The sequence below is a fragment of the Salvelinus sp. IW2-2015 genome, linkage group LG33 (genome assembly GCF_002910315.2).
Source record: "Salvelinus sp. IW2-2015 linkage group LG33, ASM291031v2, whole genome shotgun sequence".
Lineage (NCBI taxonomy): Eukaryota > Metazoa > Chordata > Actinopteri > Salmoniformes > Salmonidae > Salvelinus > Salvelinus sp. IW2-2015.
This window is the reverse complement of record NC_036872.1, coordinates 36,842,647-36,857,827: the sequence shown is the minus strand read 5'-3', so window position 1 is coordinate 36,857,827 and position 15,181 is coordinate 36,842,647. Positions and strand designations below refer to the sequence as shown.

Here is a 15,181-nt window from a genome sequence, read left to right as displayed (position 1 = left end):
GCAGAAATTCTTTGGTTGTGCAAAAACCCACTGTTTCATCAGCTGTCTGGGTGGCTGGTCTCCAACGATCCCGCAGGTGAACAAGCCGGATGTAGAGGTCCTGGGCTGGCGTGGTTACACGTGGTATGCTGTTGTGTAGCCGGTTGGACGCACTGCCAAATTCTCTAAAATGACTTTGGAGGCGGCTTATGGTAGAGAAATGAACATTACGTTTTCTGGCAAACGCTCTGGTGGACATTCCTACAGTCAGCATGCCAATTGCACGCTCCCTCAACATTTTGAGACGTCTGTGGCATTGTGTTGTTACAAAACGGCCCAATGTGCACCTGTGTAATGATCATGGTTTTGCAACAGCTAATAGGGATCCTAATAAAATACCAAATGCCATTTTGATCAGTTTCTTGATATGCCACACCTGTCAGGTGGATGGATTATCTTGGCAAATGAGAAATGTTCACTAACAGGGATGTAAGAAAATTTGTATACAGAATTTGAGAGAGACAAGCTTTTTGTGAGTGTGGAAAATTTCGGGGATCTTTTATTTCAACTCATGATATAGAAATGAGTGTATGTGCCTTTGACTCCCCACATTGTTTTCACCATACCAAATACAGCTGCTAGTATCAAAGTCTCTGCAATAGTGTGTGGTGTCATAGCGTAGTGGGCCTAGCCATTCACCGTGGGAATGATTCAAGTGCAACGGTTAAGTGCCACCTTTTCCRATGATCTAAGGGTGCTTTCTGYTTGAATTTCACCTTTTTAGATTTTATTAATATTCATTTACATTTTTAAGGTTAACCACATTGAAATGATTGACATACAAAGACGATATTATAATATATACTGTATATGTTTTGATATTATTTATTTTTTTAAATCAGGATTTTGGAAATTCTCCCGCAACCCCATTTTCATATCAGGCGAACCCCCCTAGTTTGCTCTAACCTGTAACCTCTCTTTTCTCCCCAGCATGACTTTGTACGTCTGGAGCGCCCCCCGCGGGTCCTCATGGATTTGATCCAGAGGACCAAGGACGCGGTGAGGGAGCTGGACAACCTGCAGTACCGTAAGATGAAGAAGATCCTATATCAGGAAAAACACATGGGGGAGAGCCAGGAGGAGGAGGAGGTGAGGATGGAAAGTGGGAGCCAGGAAGGGGAGAGCTGGGAAGGGGAGAGGATAGGAGGAGGAGGAAGGGAGAGCCAAGAGGAGGAGAGGATGAGGAGGAAGGGTGGAGGAAGTACAGTTGAAGTCAGAAGTTTATATAAACCTTAGCCAAATGCATTTAAACTCAGTTTTTCACAATTCCTGACATTTAATCCTAGTAAAAATTCTGTCTTAGGTCAGTTAGGATCACCACTTTATTTTAAGAATGTGAAATGTCAGAATAATAGTAGAGAGAATGATATATTTCAGCTTTTATTTCTTTCATCACATTCCCAGTGGGTCAGTAGTTTTTCATTCACTCAATTAGTATTTGGTAGCATTGCCTTTAAATTGTTTAACTTGGGTCAATGTTTTGGGTAGCCTTCCACAAGCATCCCACAATAAGTTGGGTGAATTTTGTCCCATTCCTCCTGACAGAGCTGGTGTAACTGAACTGGTTTGTAGGCCTCTTTGCTTGCACACACTTTTTCAGTTCTGCCCACAAATGTTCTATACAATTGAGGTCAGGGCTTTGTGACGGCCATTCCAATACCTTGACTTTGTTGTCCTTAAGCCATTTTGCCACAACTTTGGAAGTATGCTTGGGGTCATTGTCCATTTGGAAGACCCATTTGCGACCAAGCTGTGCTGAGGTCTCTCCTCACTGCCACACAGACAGGTGGTTTTGATTTCCCTGTGCTGGTGTCTCCTCACTGCCACACAGACAGGTGGTTTTGATTTCCCTGTGCTGGTGTCTCTCCTCACTGCCACACAGACAGGTGGTTTTGATTTCCCTGTGCTGAGGTCTCTCCTCACTGCCACACAGACAGGTGGTTTTGATTTCCCTGTGCTGGTGTCTCTCTCACTGCCACACAGACAGGTGGTTTTGATTTCCCTGTGCTGGTGTTCTCTCCTCACTCCACACAGACAGGTGGTTTTGATTTCCCTGTGCTGGTGTCTCTCCTCACTGCACACAGACAGGTGGTTTGGATTTCCCTGTGCTGGTGTCTCTCCTCACTGCACACAGACAGGTGGTTTTGATTTCCCTGTGCTGGTGTCTCTCTCACTGCACACAGACAGGTGGTTTTGATTTCCCTGTGCTGGGTTCTCTCCCTCACTGCCACACAGACAGGTGGTTTTGATTTCCCTGTGCTGGTGTCTCTCCTCACTACCACACAGACAGGTGGTTTTGATTTCCCTGTGCTGGTGTCTCTCCTCACTGCTACACAGACAGGTGGTTTTGATTTCCCTGTGCTGGTGTCTCTCCTCACTGCTACACAGACAGGTGGTTTTGATTTCCCTGTGCTGGTGTCTCCTCACTGCTACACAGACAGGTGGTTTTGATTTCCCTGTGCTGGGGTCTCTCCTCACTGCTACACAGAAAGGTGGTTTTGATTTCCCTGTGCTGGTGTCTCTCCTGGTTTTGTGCGACAAGCTCTGTTTTGTATGACACACTCAAGCATGCTGATCCTTTTAGGAGGGACAGACACGGACACAGAAACGGACACGGACAGGACTGACATCGATACTGTCTGTCCAGGTGAAATGTCCCCCAGTTAAACAAATGGGGGTTAATGGGCTATTTAGCATGACTTTGACTCTGTTGCCCTCTGGATGGCAGGACATTATTTCTGTTGTATCAAGGTCACTCCAAGCTTAATGAGGCTATTTGTTAACCCATATTTACAGTTGAGCGGTGGGAAGTGGCAAGGGGGTGTGTGTATATTTCCCACAGTGTGTGTAGACTGATTACCATCTCTCTCTCCTCCAGGACTGTGAGCAGGCCAGCTGTAAGATGAACAGCCTGGGCAGTAACCACTCCCTCCCCAGCACCTCAGTCAGTACAGGAAGCCAGAGTAGCAGCGTCAACAGCATGCAGGAGGTCCTAGACGAGAGTTGCTCTGACATGACCATGATGCACCACGACTACGACAGCAGCTTAGAGTCCTCCGCACAGTCCAAGAAGGTATTATTGACAGAGAGAGAGAAACACACACAGATACACGCACACACACCAAGAAGGTAACACTGACAGAGTGAGAGAGCAGGAGAGAGACGGCCGGACAGCAGGAGAGAGACGGCCGGACAGCAGGAGAGACACACACACACACACTATAAAACTAGCACTAGCAGTGTCCCTCCAGCTAGTCACTCACTCCAACACTACCTACGTCCTCAAGAATGATGCAAACAAACATGAACACACACACCAAGAAGGTAACACTCATCTAGCCCCTCAATCTCTCTAGCCAGCCAGCCAGCCAGCCATCAACCACCTACACCAAACTTAAACCCACGTCCTGAAGAATGACAGCTCTCAGAGATGTACAAACGCTCATACACACAGGAGGGGTAGTGATACAGTCCAACCCTCACCCACATAATGACACACAGGAGGGATAGCAATACACTCACCCACATAATGACACACAGGAGGGATAGCAATACACTCACCCACATAATGACACACAGGAGGGATAGCAATACACTCCAACCCTCACCCACATAATGACACACAGGAGGGATAGCGATACACTCCAACCCTCACCCACATAATGACACACAGGAGGGATAGCGATTACACCCAACCCTCACCCACAATAATGACACACAGGAGGGATAGAGATACACTCCAACCCTCACCCACATAATGACACACCAGGAGGATAGCGATACACTCCAACCCTCACCCACATAATGACACACAGGAGGGATAGAGATACACTCCAACCCTCACCCACATAATGCACACCAGGAGGGATGACGATACACTCCAACCCTCACCCACATAATGACACACAGGAGGGATAGCAATACACTCACCCACATAATGACACACAGGAGGGATAGCAATACATCCAACCCTCACCCACATAATGACACACAGGAGGATAGCGATACACTCCAACCCTCACCCACTAATGACACACAGGAGGGATACAATACACTCACCCACATAATGACACACAGGAGGATAGCGAACACTCCAACCTCACCCACATAATGACACACAGGAGGATAGCGATACACTCCAACCCTCACCCACATAATGACACACAGGAGGGATAGCAATACACTCCAACCCTCACCCACATAATGACACACCACAAACAGAACCAACCTCGCCGCGGTATTCATATAATCATAATATATTAACCAAACCCAACAGCCTTCAATGAAAAGCACTGATGCCATGAAACCAAAGATACATCCTTCCACTTTAAAATGCTCTCAGCTTGATTCCTGTAAAAGATATACACACACACACACACACAGAGCCAGAGTTCATCACTCCTGTGAATCACACTTTGAGAACAAATATGCCCTAACCTCTCCTCTCCTCTTCTCTCGCCTGGCGTTGTCACACAGGCTGAGGGTTGAGCTGCACACACTGCTGAATGCTTGACATTCATTCTGAATACCCTGCATGTCTCAGGCATCGCAGCACACAAGCACACTCACACTCACCACACACAGGCACACTCACACACACAGGCACACTCCACACACAGGCACACTCACACACACAGCACACACACACTCACACTCACACAGGCACTCACACTCACACTCACACTCCACACCACACAGGCACACTCACAGGCACACTCACACACACACACTCACACTCACACACTCACAAGGCACACACACTCACAGGCACACTCACAGCACACACTCACACTCACAGGCACACTCACACTCACAGCACACTCACACACACAGGCACACTCACACACACACACTCACACCACACACTCACACTCACACTCACACACACACGCACACAGCACACTCACACCACACAGGCACACCTACACACACACACTCACACTCACACTCACCCTTCAAACCTGCAGATGATGAGATGTTGGTTTCCTCCTCTTCAGCCACACGTCTTTCCTGGTCTTTATCATTTAGTTAACTGTTATTAACGATGGGTGTATGGGTTGCTGATATGTCACAAGGCCAGCATGGGTGTATAGGAAATCATGAATGCTTTTAAAAATATATTTATTATTTTCCAAATAATCTTTATATTTCCATGGAAATACATAGGTAGCCATGAGCAATCGGGCAATGTAGGCTTGTATACAATCGCCCAACCTTAACTCACACACACACACACACCGTGTGTGGTTACAGTAGGCTAACATGCATCAATGGCTTTAGGAACAGCAGTAACATCAAGCAGGATTTAGGCTACCAACTCCCTAGCCAGTTGTAGCTCAATCTTGGGTGCGGTTCCCGCACCGTTCCCGCACTGACTGACTGTGTGGAGGCTCGTTGATTTAACATTGTTAGCCAACATGCAAACATTGGCAAAGTTTTGAATGATATAGCTGTCGGCTATATTAGCCACGACTTACCGTTCTTTGTGTAGCTTCAAATGTCGAACAAAGTTGGAAGTTGTTGTGCCTCCGTCTGTCATTTTCTTCCCGCATGTTTTGCAAGTTGCAATKRGTTTTTTGTTGATACAGCYTAGTCTTTATATCRGAAAATAATAACTTTGTGTATCATCTTTCCAAGYGCTCCATCTGAATTCACCTGCCGACGTTCCTCTGCACTGCCACGCACAACCTTTTCTCAGCTGGKACAATTTGATTGGCTGCTGTCTGATTCAAACTGTAATCCGTTAAATGAAGAGTTGATGCGCTGCACACTTTTTTTAATAGCATCATTTTTAATATWTGGGCTTGTGGAGGGTATCAAGTCAAGTCATAAGGTCGAGTCATAAGGCTCAAGTCCAAGTCAAGTCACGAGTCATTGGTCATTGTTAAAGTCAACGTCGAGTTGCAAGTCATCGTATTTGTGACTCGAGTCCACACCTCTGKTATCTACCAAGAGAGTTTTCATCTATATTTTTCGTAGCCATCTATTTACCACCACAAACCGATGCTGGCACTAAGACCGCARTCAACAAGCTGTATAAGGRCATAAGCAAACAAGAAAATGTTCAGGTAGCCTACTGGTTAGAGCGTTGGGCCTGTAACCGAAAGGTTGCTGAATTGAATCCKCGAGCTGACAAGGTAAAAATCTGTTGTTCTGCCCCTGGGCAAGACAGTTAACCCACTGTTCCCCGGGCGCCGTTGACATGGATGTCGATTATGGCAGCCCTCCGCACCTCTCTGATTCAGAGGGGTTGGGTTAAATGTGGAAGACACATTTCAGTTGAATGCATTCAGTTGTACAACTGACTAGGTATCCCCCTTTCCTTTCCTTCATCCAGAAGCGGCGCTCCTAGTGGCCGGGGAATTTAATGCAGGCAATCCATTTTARCTTATTTCTACCAGCATGTCACGTGCAACCGGAGGAGAAAATAAACTCTAGTCCTCCTTTATTCCACACACAGAGATGCATACAAAGCTCACCCTCCATTTGGCAAATCTGACCATAATTCTATCCTCCTGATTCCTGATTTCAATTAAAAACTAAAGCAGGAAGTACCAGTGACTCGCTCAATACAGAAGTGGTCAGATGACGCGGACGCTACTCTACAGGACTGTTTTGCTAGCACAGACTGGAATATGTTCCGGGATTCATCCAATGGCATTGAGGAGTACACCACCCCAGTCATCYGCTTCATCAATAATTGCATTGACGACGTCGTGCCTACAGTGATCATATGTACATATCCCAACCAGAAGCCATGGATTACAGGCTGCATCCACACCGAGCTAGGAGAGGGACACTAATCCGGACGCTTATAAGAAATCGGGCTATGCCCTCAGACGAACCATCAAACAGGCAAAGCATCAATACAGGACTAAGATTGAATCCTACTACACCGGCTTAGACGCTCACCGYATGTGGCAGGGCTTGCAAACTTCTACGGACTACAAAAGGAAACCAAGCCTCGAGCTGCCCAGTGATGTGAGCCTACCAGACGAGCTAAATGCCTTTTATGCTTGCTTCGAGGCAAGCAACACTGAAGCATGCATGCTGTTCCGGATGACTGTGTGATACCGCTCGCTCTCCATAGGCGTAGACCTTTTAAACAGGTCAACATTCACAAGGCCCGCAAAGCTCATCACTAAGCTGAGGACAATGGGACTAAACACCTCCCTCTGCAACTGGATCCTGGACTTCCTGACGGGCCACCCCCGGGTGGTAAGGGTAGGCAACAACACATCTGCCACGCTGATCCTCAACACGGGGTCCCCTCAATGTTTACTCCCTGTTTACCCATGACTGCGTGGCCAAGCACGACTCCAACACCATCATTAAGTTTGCTGATGACACAACAGTGACAACGATAAGACAGCCTATAGGYAGGAGGTCAGAGACCTTGCAGTGTGGTGCCAGGACAACAACCTCTCCCTCAACGTCAGCAAGACAAAGGAGATGATCGTGGACTACAGGAAAAGGATGGCCAAACACACCCCATTCACATCGAAGTGAGTGTAGTGGATCGAGTCAAGAGTTTCAAGTTCCTTGGTGTCCACATCACCAACAAACTATCATGGTCAAACACACCAAGACAGTCGTGAAGAGGGCACGACAACACTTTTTCCCCCTCAGGAGACTGAAAAGATTTGGCATGGGTCCCCAGATCCGGAGCGCCAAGTCTAGGTCCAAAAGGCTCCTTAACAGCTTCCACCCCCAAGCCATAACATTTCTGAACAATTATTCAAATGAACACCCGGACTATTTACATTGATCCCCCAACCCCCACTTTGTTTTCACACTGCTGCTACTCGCTGTTTATTATCTATGCATAGTCACTTTACCTACATGTACAAATTACTTCGACTCAGCTGTATCCCCGCACATTGACTCGGTACCGGTACCCCCTGTATATAACCTCAGTATTGTTATTTTATTGTGTTACTTTTTTATTTTTTTATTTACTTTAGTTTATTTAGTAAATATTTTCCTAACTGCATTGTTGGTTAAGGGCTTGTAAGTAAGCATTTCACTGTTGTATTCGGAGCATGTGACAAATAACATTTGATTTGATTTATTGCACACACAGTGATGCAACTTATTTTGTGCCTTGTTATTTAGGCTTGCCATAACAAAGGGGTTGACTGAAGACAATTAAGCTTTTCATTTTGAATTAATAATACATTTAAAATTACAACAATTCCACTTTGACACTATGGGGTATAGTGTGTAGGCCAGTGACAACAAATATCAATTTAATCCGTTTTAAATTCAGGCTGTAACACAACAAAATGTGTAAAATGAATAATTTCTGAAGGCACTGTAACTGGTCAACCGGTCATGAACTCACATAAAATATGTAGGTTTATACACACTCCAATTTGATAGTCTAACTATCTAACGTTGGCTTGAGTTCAGTACAAAACTGTCCACTACCAACCTGTGGCACTACAGAACTATGAGAGAACAACCACCGTACCTATCCTCTGCCAGACGCCCTATATGAAGAATCATTTGGCTACTAATAATGCAACGTTCAATTATATCAACTACAGTTACATTTAGGTTTTGAAGTTACAGGCCATGAAATTCAACGTTTCTCCCATCTCTCTCTCTCCTCAGGACCACAGGTATAACTGGGATAATGGTCTGAAACCTGACCTCAGGCCGGAGCTGATGCCGTTATCCTCTGACATGAGCCAGGCACACAACTACCGCCACAACAACTTCTCCACCATCAAATCAGCATCACTTGTAAGGGTCAACACCCCTTTATCTCTCTAGCTTCATTTATCTCTCCTTTCTCTCTACTATCCACCATCGAATCAGCATCACTGGAAAGGGCTACCATCATAGGTCACTCTCCCTGGGTGATACCAAGTCTCCCTCATACTCTGTCCATCTTTACCTTTCCTCTTACCTTTGTGTCTCACATGATGTCTCTCTCTAGCTTCCTCTTTCCTTTTGTATTCTTTCTCTTTCTCTCCCTCGTTCCCTCCCTCTCTGTGTCCTTCCACTCACTCAACCCCTTTGTGTTCTCCCGGTCCTTCACTCTGCTTCCGCTCCTCTTCACCTCTCTCTCCTTCTCTCCCTCCTTCTCCCTCCCTCGCTCATTCTCTCCTGTACTTTTCCCCTCGCTAATATATCACTCTCTTGGGGTTCCCGAGTGGTGCAGCGGTCTAAAGCACTGCATCTCAGTGCGACACTACAGTCCCTGGTTCGAATCCAGGCTGAGTCACATCTGGCCGTGATTGGAAGTCCCATAGGGCGGCGCACAATTGGCCCAGCGCCGTCCGAGTTTGGCCGTGGTATGCCGTCATGTAAATAAGAATTTGTTCTTAACTGACTTGCCTAGTTAAATAAAGGTTAAATAAATCAAAATAAATACTACGACCCCCTCTGTCTTAAGTCTGGAGGGGTGCAGTGCAGTATGGAGTAAGATTACCCTCCCTGCCTATCTCTCTCGCACTCTTTCTCCATGTATGTTGTCATGGATACAAGCCTCCAGTAAGCAGTCAGTCAGTTGCAATGGTGTCTATGGTCTGTCTGTTCTCCCACTGGATTCAATGGTGTCTTTGGTCTGTCCTCCCACTGGATTCAATGGTGTCTATGGTCTGTCTGTTCTCCCACTGGATTCAATGGTGTCTTTGGTCTGTCTGTTCTCCCACTGGATTCAATGGTGTCTTTGGTGTCTGTCCTCCCACTGGTTTTAAGCCCTGGACTGGCTTTGGCACTGGGGTATCAGTGTCCTTAACATGCCACGTGTTAGGCTAGATTTACTGACTGGGTTCCGGTTCTGGATACTTGGTTCTGACTGCCATAGGTAGTGTTTATTTGATATTTTATAAATAGTGCGAAATCAGCGCTCTGACTGTTAATCGAATGAATTGGTTAAGTGAATTGGTTGTTCACGTGGTGGTTGTTTTATGAGGCAGGGTATTGTGGTGTTGATTCCCCATTGCGGTAGGTATGAGTTGCATTCAGACAGCGTGGAGTCTGTTGCTGCTGCAATGAGTCGATGACATCATCGCTTTCTGCCGCCGTGAGGCGGGCACACGTCCCCTGATGGACCCGGCACTGCTCACTCAGACTGGAAAGAACAGGTAGAGGGAGGGGGGGGGAGAGAAATGACAATGTAGAGGGAGGGAGAAAATGAATGGGATGGACAGAGAGGAGAAAAACATACACACAATGGAGGGAGGGAGACTAAAGGAAGAGAACGTGAGAGTATAGAGAGATTAACAAACACAGACAGACAGATGGACAAGAGAGCCAGTCAAGTAGGCCGAGAGGAATAAGAATGAAGTAGAGAGGAGAGGAATGTGACTGAAGGAGGGAGGAGAGGAATGTGACTGAAGGAGGGAGGAGAGGAATGTGACTGAAGGAGGGAGGAGAGGAAGGAGAGAAGAGAGGGGAGAGAATGTGACTGAAGGAGAGAGAGGAGAGGAATGTGACTGAAGGAGAGGAATGTGACTGAAGGAGAGAGAGAAGGGAGAGGAATGTGACTGAAGGAGAGAGAGGAAGGAGAGAAGAATGTGACTGAAGAGAGAGGAATGTGACTGAAGGGAGAGAGGAGAGAAATGTGACTGGAGGAGAGGAATGTGACTGAAGGAGAGAGGAGAGGAATGTGACTGAAGGAGAGGAATGTGACTGAAGGAGAGGAGGAGAGGAATGTGACTGAAGGAGGAGAGAAGGAGAGAAATGTGACTGAAGGAGAGAGAGAAGGAGAGGAATGTGACTGAAGGAGAGAGAGGAGAGGAATGTGACTGAAGAAGAGGAATGTGACTGAGGAGGAGAGAGAGGAGAGGAATGTGACTGAAGGAGAGAGAGAAGGAGAGAATGTGACTGGGAGGAATGTGACTGAAGGAGAGAGAGAAGGAGAGGAATGTGACTGAAGGAGGGAGGAGAAGAATGTGACTGAAGGAGAGAGAGAATGAGAGGAATGTGACTGAAGGAGAGAGAAGGAAGAGAATGTGACTGAAGGAGGGAGGAGAAGAATGTGACTGAAGGAGAGAGAAGGAGAGGAATGTGACTGAAAGAGAGAGAAGGAGAGGAATGTGACTGAATGAGAGAGGAGAGGAATGTGACTAAAGGAGAGAGAGAAGGAGAGGAATGTGACTGAAGGAGAGAGGAGAGGAATGTGATGGAGGAAAGAATGTGACTGAAGGAGAGAGGAGAGGATGTGACTGAAGGAAGAATGTGACTGAAGGAGAGAGGAGAGGCATGTGACTGAAGAGAGAGAAGGAGAGGAATGTGACTGAAGCGAGAGAAGAGAGAATGTGATGAAGGAGAGAGAAGGAGAGGAATGTGACTGAAGGAGAGGCATGTGACTGAAGGAGAGAGAAGGAGAGGAATGTGACTGAAGGGGAGAGAAGGAGAGGAATGTGACTGAAGGAGAGGAATGTGACTGAAGGAGAGGCATGTGATTGGAGGAGAGAGAAGGAGAGGCATGTGACTGAAGGAGAGAGAAGGAGAGGCATGTGACTGAAGGAGAGAGAAGAGAGGTGCACTCTGTCTGATCTCACTGAATGAAGCGTTAGATATCAGTTAAGGGGAGAAAGAGAAGAGAGGGATGGTGAGCCTCATCTGGAGGAGAGAGGGAGGAATGGGGTTATTACAGGTCAGCCCGACTGGGAGAGGGAGGGAGGGGTACAAAATAATATTTATTAACACTTCTATGCCCTTCTGAGATATGTAGCTTTGTTTTAGTCCACATACAGTACCAGTCAAAAGTTTGGACACACTTACTCATTCCAGGGTTTTTCTTTATTTTTACTATTTTCTACATTGTAGAATAAATGGAAGACATCAAAACTATGGAATCATGTAGTAACCAAAAAAGTGTTAAACAAATAAAAATATATTTTATATTTGAGATTCTTCAAATAGCGCCACCCTTTGCCTTGATGACAGCTTTCCACACTCTTGGCATTCTCTCAACCAGCTTCACCTGGGATGCTTTTCCAACAGTCTTGAAGGAGTTCCCACATATGCTGAGCACTTGTTGGCTGTTTTTCCTTCACTCTGCAGTCAAACTCATCCCAAACCATCTCAATTGGGTTGAGGTCGGGTGATTGTGGAGGCCAGGTCATCTGATGCAGGTGAAAGCTATGATCCCTTATTGATGTCACTTGTTAAATCTGCTTCAATTAGTGTAAATGGAGGGGAGGAGACAGGTAAAATAAGGATTTTTAAGCCTTGAGACAACTGAGACATGGATTTTGTATGTGTGCCATTCAAAGGGTGAATGGGCAAGACAAAAGATTTAAGTGCCTTTGAACGGGGTAGGTGCCAGGCTCACCAGTTTGGGTCAAGAACTGCAATGCTGTTGGGTTTTTCACGCTCAACAGTTTCCCGTGTGTATCAAGAATGGTCCACCACCAAAAGGACATCCAGCCAACTTGGAGTCAACATGGGCCATCATCCTTGTTGAACGCTTTCGACACCTTGTAGAGTCCCCAACAAATTTTGTCTGTGCTGAGGGCAAAAGAGGGTGCAACTCAATATTAGGAAGGTGTTTCTAATGTTTTGTACATTGAGTGTATAACACATGTTGAAAATAAATAACACTTTTATTCAAAACACACATCAAGGCTCCCTTGATCAACCAGGTCATTGGCTGAGTAGCTTACCTGGCGAAAGGTCAAAAATGCCCTCACAATCAAATAAATCTTAACCTTTGACCTGGAAGTGTTCCCCCCTGGATCGTATTTCCCTTCTTTGAGCCCAGCCTGTGAATGGCGATCACATGACGTGACTTGGCCTGTGGTGGCAGCAAGGTGAAAGCAAGTGATTAGGATTGTCCCTGCATCACAGTAGAGGTATTGATTCAGATAGATTAGGAGGGAATCTCTCTCTCTCATCCTTTCTCTACTTCTCTCTCATTCTCTCCCTCTCGCTCCCCTTTCTCAGCCCCTTCTCTATCTTCCTTTCTGACTCAATTAGGGGGGATCTCTCTCTCTCACCCTCTCTCTACTTCTCTCTTTCTCCCTCCTTTTCTCCCTCTCTCAAAGAGGCTTTCATGTGACCCACCTGCTGAACACAGGCTGCTCGGCCCCCAAAAGAGCCCCCTCTGTTCTGCCTGCCAATGGAGTCCGCTCCCTCTCCCTACCTCATTCACAGTTCACACGCCTGCCCCGGTGTATGCTGCCCGAGTTGTAGCTAAAGCCACCGGCGTTTCTCCAAAAGCTTTTGTCTAAACGTTAACCAACCAGTGGGTTTGTTGCTTGCCTGGTAAAGCTGAGTTTAGGGGTTCGGGTGTAGGATATGCCACACATGGTTTCTGGGTGCTCGCACGGTTGTTGAACATGAACGTTGCCATGATGCTTGGGCTTAAGAAGATGAGTTATGAGAAGATGAGGCGACTACTATGGGGATCTGGATAGTCCCTTTTGTCAGGTTTGGTTTGTTTGTCATCTTGACACTTTATGTTGTTGTGACTTGGACTAACTTGACTTGACTTTGGCTGACCTAACCAATGTAAATCACATTACATCATAGTCCACTCATGAAGTCAATCTACATTGATTAACCGGTTGGATTTAAATTAGATTCTGTATGAACAGGGTATTTATTGAAGACAATTGTTGGATCTCCTCCTTTCTAATGTAGGATCTCCTCCTCCTTTCTAATGTAGGATCTCTGCCCTCCTCTCTCTCCTTTCTAATGTTGGATCTCCTCCCCCCTCCTTTCTAATGTTGAATCTCCTCCCCTTTCTAATGTTGGATCTCCTCCTCCTCCTCCTTTCTAATGTTGGATCTCCTCCTCCCTCCTCCTTTCTAATGTTGGATCTCCTCCTCCCTCCTTTCTAATGTTGGATCTCCTCCTCCCTCCTCCTTTCTAATGTAGGATCTCTCCTCCCTACCTCCTTCTCTAATGTTGGATTCCTCTCTTTCTAATGTTGGATCTCCTCCTCCTTTCTAATGTGGATCTCCTCCTCCCTCCTCCTTTCTAATGTTGGATCTCCTCCCTCCTTTCTAATGTTGGATCTCCTCCTCCCTCCTCTTCTAATGTTGATCTCCTCTCCCCTCTTTCTAATGTGGATCTCCTCCCTCCTCCTTTCTAATGTAGGATCTCCTCCTCCTCCTTTCTAATGTTGGATCTCACTCCTCCCTCCTCCTTTCTAATGTTGGATCTCCTCCTCCTCCTCCTTTCTCATGTAGGATGTCTCCTCCCTCCTCCTTTCTAATGTTGGATCTCCTCCCCCTCCCTTTCTAATGTTGGATCTTCCTCCCTCCTTTCTAATGTAGGATCTCCTCCTCCTCTCCTTTCTAAGTTGGATCTACTCCTCCCTCCTCCTTTCTAATGTAGGATCTCCTCTCCCCTCCTCCTTTCTAATGTAGGATGTACTCTCCTCCCTCCTTTCTAATGTTGGATCTCTCCTCCTCTCCTTCTAATGTGGATCTCCTCCTCCTTTCTAATGTTGGATTCTCCTCCCTCCTTCTAATGTTGGATCTCCTCCTCCCTCCTCCTTTCCTAATGTAGGATCTCCTCCCTCCCTTCCTCCTTTCTAATGTAGGATCTTCCTCCTCCCTCCTTTCTAATGTGGATCTCTCCTCCCTCCTCTTTCTTAATGTAGGATCTCCTCCCTCCTCTTTCTATGTGGATCTACTCCTCCCTCCTCCTTCTAATGTGGATCTCTCCCCTCCTTTCTAATGTAGGATCTCCTCCTCCCTCCTTCTAATGTAGGATCTACTCCTCCCTCCTTTCTAATGTAGGATCTAATCCTCCTCCTTTCTAATGTAGGATCTATCTCCTCTCTTTTCTAATGTAGGGATCTCCCTCCCTTTTCTAATGTAGGATCTCCTCCTCCCTCTTTCTTAATGTAGGATCTAATCCTCCCTCTTTTCTAATGTAGGATCTACCTCCTCCCTCTTTTCTAATGTGGATCTCCTCCTCCCTCCTTTCTAATGTAGGATCTATCCTCCCTCTTTCTAATGTAGGATCTAATCTCTCCTCCTTTTCTAATGTAGGATCTTCTCCTCCCTCTTTTCTAATGTAGGATCTACTCCTCCCTCTTTTCTAATGTAGGATCTTCTCCTCCCTCTTTTCTAATGTAGGATCTATCCTCCCTCCTTTCTAATGTAGCATCTACTCCTCCTCTTTTCTAATGTTGGATCTCCTCCTCCTCCTTTCTAATGTAGGATCT

At 46.3% G+C, this 15,181-nt stretch overlaps 1 pseudogene; it reads left to right on the top strand.

Moving 5' to 3' along the window:
• The window catches only part of LOC111957590 (serine/threonine-protein kinase TAO3-like), a 130,463-nt pseudogene that overhangs the window by 98,144 nt on the left and 17,138 nt on the right, over positions 1-15,181 (top strand).